Genomic DNA, 5,841 nt, shown 5'->3' on the forward strand with positions numbered 1-5,841 from the left:
ACAATTGCATCTGAACATTTTCAAGGAGCAGATTCCTTGCGCTCTCTCGTAATTGGAATAAGCCAGCTCTCATGTGACGCCCTTCTCTGTGCTTATTTGGGCGGCTCGCTCCAAACCGCCAAATTATGTGATCTTCCAAGCAAAGGGGCTGTTTGCATAGGTAGACCCAGAGACGTGTGTGCTTGCGGGGTTAGGAGCTAGCAATAGCCATCCCTTCCTTCCAATGCAAATATGAGTAATAACGATGCTATTTCCAGCTTTACTGGCACATGTCACCCCGGGTGCTCAGATTGCGAACCCAAACACATGCTGAGCATGGGACAAAACCAGCTCCTCCTGGCCCCGATCCGCACAGCTGTCTTCGCCCCGTGCCGAGCCCTGCTCTGCTCCTTCAGCTCTGGGCAGGTGCAGGGCTCGGCCGGGCAGAGCTCGGTGCAATCGCAGAGCCTTTGCAACCTGATATGCCACAGGCAGGAGCTGCTTTCATGTGCTGCGTGTTTAGGCAAGCTTATGTCTTGCAACTGACACACACACACAAAAAAACATCCACCGTAAGAAAATTACTGGATGTTAATTTCCTCTAACTTCCCTTAATTAAGCACGATTCCAGATAATAATGGAGTGAAGAGGGAGAGCAGTCATCTTTTAAAGGTGCACGTGAGTTAAGTGCAGAGCCCTCTTTGCTAAGAAAAGGCTCTGAGCGGGGCAGGGTGGTCTCAGCCTGTGGGCTGTGGATGATGCATCATGACCAGCACAAGAGAGGGCTGCAGCAACCCATGGCAACAATGATGAACCCCGGGAGTCCACATCCCTGTGTTACTTTGAGAGTCCATACCAGAGGCACCGCAGCCCTCAGATCCCGAGGTGGATGCGTGCTGGTAGCCCCCTCGTCCCCATGGGGCCCATTTGAGCCGAGGGCACAGCATCCTTGGATGTCCCAGCTGGGAGATCGGCTGCTGTGCTGCTCCTGAGAGCTGATTAGTTAATTAACAGCCCACGAGAGCCAGGTGAAATCCTATCTGTCGGGGCGGCCGTGCCCCTATTTCTAGGCGTGTACACATGTGGTATCGTTTTTCCATTATTTGGAACATACAGAACTAAATTAATAACAGTTCTTACAAGGCCCTGGGGCTCTCCGTGGAAGAATTTTGATCTCCTTAGGAAAGGCTCACCATTTCTCATAGGAGAGATGCACTTGACTCCTGACCTCTTTTCAAAGGCACCTGTGTGAGCTTTTAAAATCCACTACCACCAATTATCCACTTTCAACCTGAAGTGTTTAAACCTCGGACCACATTAACTGAGCTTAGCACATAGCCATGTCATTGCAGACTTCCTGATGTGAGGAGATGCCTTGACACGGCTGAAAGAGAGTTTAGGGATGAGGCATGAGATTATCAGCTTCTTCTCCTGACAGCTTCAAACAAAAGAGCCTTTTAGCCACCTGGTTTGTGTCTCCCACACCTGCATTAAGATTGGGAGACAAACCTTTGTACTGCTGCCTTGATCCTATTATTTGCATGTACCTGTCCACAGTCACCCTGCATCACTTAATAGCCTTCAGAGAGACCAAAGGGAGGAAGATGCACATCTACTATTTCTCTTTCAGTTTAATTCCTTTCTTTTTTTTTTTTTTCATCTCCGGGGCAGCAAGACTTTTAGGACACTACAGCATTTATTTTAACTCTGAGGAGATTTATTTGGCAGGGGGATGAGAAGGCAGAAGATGGGGATGAGGGTTGAAAGAAGAGCAGAGGCCATGTTAAAGGATTCTGACTGGGCTGAGGAGTGCCCCATGACTGCTCCCAGCACTGGGCAGACGTTTGTCTGCAGAACTCCTCTACTCCTTGCACAAGTCCAACCCTGAGCTCACGTCCCTCCCTTGGTCCTTCAGGTGAGACACTGGGGGCACTCCCCACCGCTGCACCTGCACCCAGACAGTAAAGGGTGCTCATCCTTGAGATGCTTGACCCGCATCCCAGTCACCTGCTCCTCTTCCCCACCCCATACTGGGGTGCAGCCTCATTCTTTCCCCCAGAATGGTACCACTTCCCCATATCTTTGGCTCAAACACCCCTAGAAGTGAGTTCCCAGGCCAGATTTAGAGATCCCAGGCCAGATGCAGAGCTAGGGATGTGCCTCCCCCCACCCGCTGGTGAAATTAGCTTTGTCTTCTCCATCCCACTGCTGGAAGGAATGTCTAGATTTTAAATTAAATTCATATTCTCTTTCCCATGCTTGCAGAATTAGCCAAAAGGACAGAACATTATTAACCTTCTGGATCCAGCCCTAGCTGACAAGGTGTCTATGCAAGGGGAGATTTCAGCTGTAGCTGTATATACATACATCGCTGCCTTCAGCCTCAGCCAGCCCTTTGACTCATCCCTGTAACTCAGTAAGGTAGAAATATTAGAGTTGCATTCATACTCCAGGTCTGGTTTAAATCACTAGCATTGTGGAAAGCTCTGGATAGGTCCAAAAAAAAAAAAAAAAGGAGAGAAAAAAGGAGTTTTCTGGTTCTAGTTTTTCATATTTTCTTTTCCCCTCTGAAAAGTGAAACCCTCCAGCTGCCCGGCATTGCACAATGGCCCAAGTGCTGTGAGTTCCAGCCCTAATCCCCACCGCTCTGCACGCCAGCCCGCACAGGGCTCAGCAACACTGTGCTCCCCCAAGCACTGAAGTGGGAAAGCATCGTGGTCCTGGGGCTGGTGGTGTGTCTCCATCACCAAACCATGCGTTTGGGCTGTGAACGTTGTCCATCAGCTGTAAGAATCACGGGAGAGGGACAAAGAATGGGGTTGACTCCCTTGGCTATCTTCTGGTTTGTGCTCTCACAGGAAACAAAATGGGTGTAAATCTCCAGATTTCGGTCATGTGTTATGCATGCTTTCCATTATGGTCAGAGGATCCCTGCCAGGGATCCACCAGCGTGCCAGGTGGGATGAAACCAAGCCCAAGCATGTTTTCTGTTTCCCAGATGATGGATAAACCCCTCATTCTCCTGCCATCCCCACAGAGGGAACACTGCCATGGGTGCTCTGCTCACCCTTGCTCACCCCAACCATTGTGGCTGTAGCAAGCCAGACAGCTGGATGAAGCTACCTGGATCTACCTCAGTTTTTATTGTTTCTACAATTGTTATCATGATTGTCATTATCACCAAGATGGTGACAAAGCCTAGAATCCCCAATATCCACAGTGCCAACACTCATTATAAAGCAGAGCTTCACCCAGGTGCTGGGCTTCCCCAGGAGGAGCTGATGTGAATAAGTGGTCAATCAGGCATATTTGATGAATCACCCAAGAAATCTCCCTGTTAGGAGACACATCCTCAGCAAGTAGCACTGTGCCAAGTGCCATCCCCTCGCGAACTGCAAAGAACTCAACAGCACTAGAGGGAAAGGATGGGCTGTGGTCAAAGATATGTGCTGAGCCTTCCAAGAGGGATGGATTTAGTTCTTCATTTTGGCTTAGCTTTCCTATTATTATGACGTCAAACGAATCACTTCATCTTCTGCCACCTCAGTGCCCCATCTGTTAAAGCATATTTATAGTATTTTTTTCTTCTTCCTTTCTCTTGTCCTCTGTCTTTTCCACTCTGATTACAAAGTCCTCAGAGTAAGGTTGTCTCTTGCTACGTGAGGTCCAGCAGAAAAAGACTCTGACCTGAGTTCTTGCCTCTGGAATACAAATATCTAGAGAGTAATGCAGTACCCAACGTGTTTATGCTGCTGGTTGAGGAACACGCAGTGCTGTCCATGGAAAATTTTGATTTGAATGAAAATGTTGAGTGGTTTTGTTGAGAAGGGAGAGCATTAAGCACAGTTACCATTTTTTTCCCAGCAAAATCTCTGAAGGAAGTTGACAAAATCCAGAGATTCTTGTGAAATCAAAAAGCATTCAACAATCAGTGCTACAAACTAAAACAAAAGGCAATGCTGTCTGTCCCACTGGCGGGTTTCCTTCCTCCCCACAACTCGCTGTAAGCCCTTCTCTGACGCCCAGCTTTGGTCAGGGCTCTCGTTCCAAAGGGATTGCTTCTGTGTCGAGAAAAATCTGTTTCCAATAGGCAGTCAAAGGTTTGCTCATCGTACTCGTGCTGTTTCTACAAAAGCACTCGCGGTGACATGCTGGCAGAGCTTTCATCTTGCTTTACTTCTCCTTGGCACGTCGCTTCCCACCAGGCCAGCCAGCAGTTATCTTCTTGTGAAGGGCTAAAGATGTCTGTCTGTATTTTTTTCTTCCTGCAATTTCGTCAAAAGAAAAATTCAGCATGCAAATTAATAGCTTTGTAGGTGGCAAAATAGTTTGTCGAGCTGTATTAAATTTAGCTACGGGACAGGATTCCACCTTTCTCCAAGCAGGAGATTATGTTTTTGTGAGGAACAAATGCATCCATAGGTTGTTCGCCATCACAGACAAGGCTGAGGTCTTACCTGTAAGCCATTTGCCCCCAAGTCAAGGAGCACAACGAGGACTTGTGCTGGAGATGTGTCCTGCTGTTAGGAATGAGGGAAGATCCGGAGTTCTTTCTCTGCTTCTCCTTCCTGCTCCAGTGCCCCCAGCAGGTGCTGCCCACACCATCGCCTTGTCCTGACCACATCTCCTGGAGGTCTGTCCGGAAGGGAAGGCCCCACATGCAAGCATCCAGGAGCTTGTTAATCACCCAGAGCTGTGAAGTTCCTCAAGTGGAACCAGCAGCTGGGTAAGAAGCATCTATTTGTTCCCTGTCTCTATCCTCAGAGAGCCAAAGCATCACCAGAGGAGGTCAGGGTGGATTCCCAGAAATGTGACCCATCTTCTCAGCAATGCAAGCATAATTCTGAGAGGGCTGCAGGCTTGCTGGCACCCCCAGAGCTTGCTGTCGTGACTTCATGAAGCGCAGCACTCCCCCAGGAAGAGCAATCCAAAGAGGAGGAGCCCGGTAGTGCCTCCGCTGCCCTCAGACAGCAGGGGCTCTCCATTGTGTAATGTTTACATGACCACAGAGCTCACCATGGCTACGCAGAACTCGGGAACAACAGCCCTTGTGCTCGTGGGAAAGCAGCCCTCTGCCCCTTGGACAAGAGGAACCTGGGTGAGCAGCTGAGTGCTGTCTGTGTTGCAGGAAGAGCCTTCACAGAATCCAACCCAACCCATTGGGTTGGAAGGGACCTCAAAAATCCCCCAGTTCCAACCCCCTGCCACGGGCAGGGTTTCCCACCACTACACAGGCATCAGATCAGGCTGCCCATGGCCCCATCCAGCCAGGCCTTGAGCATCCACAACTTCACTAGGCAAAAACCTGCACCATTAAAAATCCATCAAAACCCTGCACATTGCTGTGTTGGTGTTCTCCATCTCAGAGCCTGTCCATCCTTCAAGTCCATCGCTGTGTAGTTATTGTGCTCTGGTTCTCTCACCAAGATAACACAACAGTGAGCTAGAAATGCTCAAGGATGGATTCTACCATCCTGCCTATGGTTCTCAGTGAACAATCTTTGATAGAGCTCAGATTTACTTCCAGCTGAGGATTTTTGTTGAAAAAGAGGATAGAGACGGACTTTACAAAGTGAGTGCTTAGGCATTTGTGATGCAGAGGACTAGAAGAAGCTTGGAGAGGTTTGGTATCTTGCAGGATGGAGAACTAAATGCAACTCCTTAGGCCTTTTCTTGCACTTCTCATGCATTTCTTGGGTGCCTGGCATGCTCCTTATGTCCACCCAGGAGAGGGCAGTGCTGGATTCACACTCCCAGGCCTGAGTATTGCCAGCATTCATGCAGACAAACATCTGACTGATTTTGTTCCAGCAGAGATTATGGGCTTAACTTGATGGAGAGCAACTTCTGATGGTAAATCCT

At 48.9% G+C, this 5,841-nt stretch overlaps 1 long non-coding RNA gene across 1 annotated transcript; it reads right to left on the reverse strand.

Annotated features, from left to right (window-relative positions):
- Positions 1-3,099: 3,099 nt before the first annotated feature.
- On the reverse strand, positions 3,100-5,011 carry LOC107051815. Its single transcript, XR_001463721.3, has 2 exons — positions 4,437-5,011; positions 3,100-4,244 (listed from the first exon to the last, which is right to left on the reverse strand). It is a non-coding gene; the product is annotated as an uncharacterized LOC107051815 (long non-coding RNA).
- Between the last annotated feature and the right edge of the window lie 830 nt (positions 5,012-5,841).

The sequence above is a fragment of the Gallus gallus genome, chromosome 5 (genome assembly GCF_016699485.2).
Source record: "Gallus gallus isolate bGalGal1 chromosome 5, bGalGal1.mat.broiler.GRCg7b, whole genome shotgun sequence".
In the NCBI taxonomy this organism is placed as follows: Eukaryota; Metazoa; Chordata; class Aves; order Galliformes; family Phasianidae; genus Gallus; species Gallus gallus.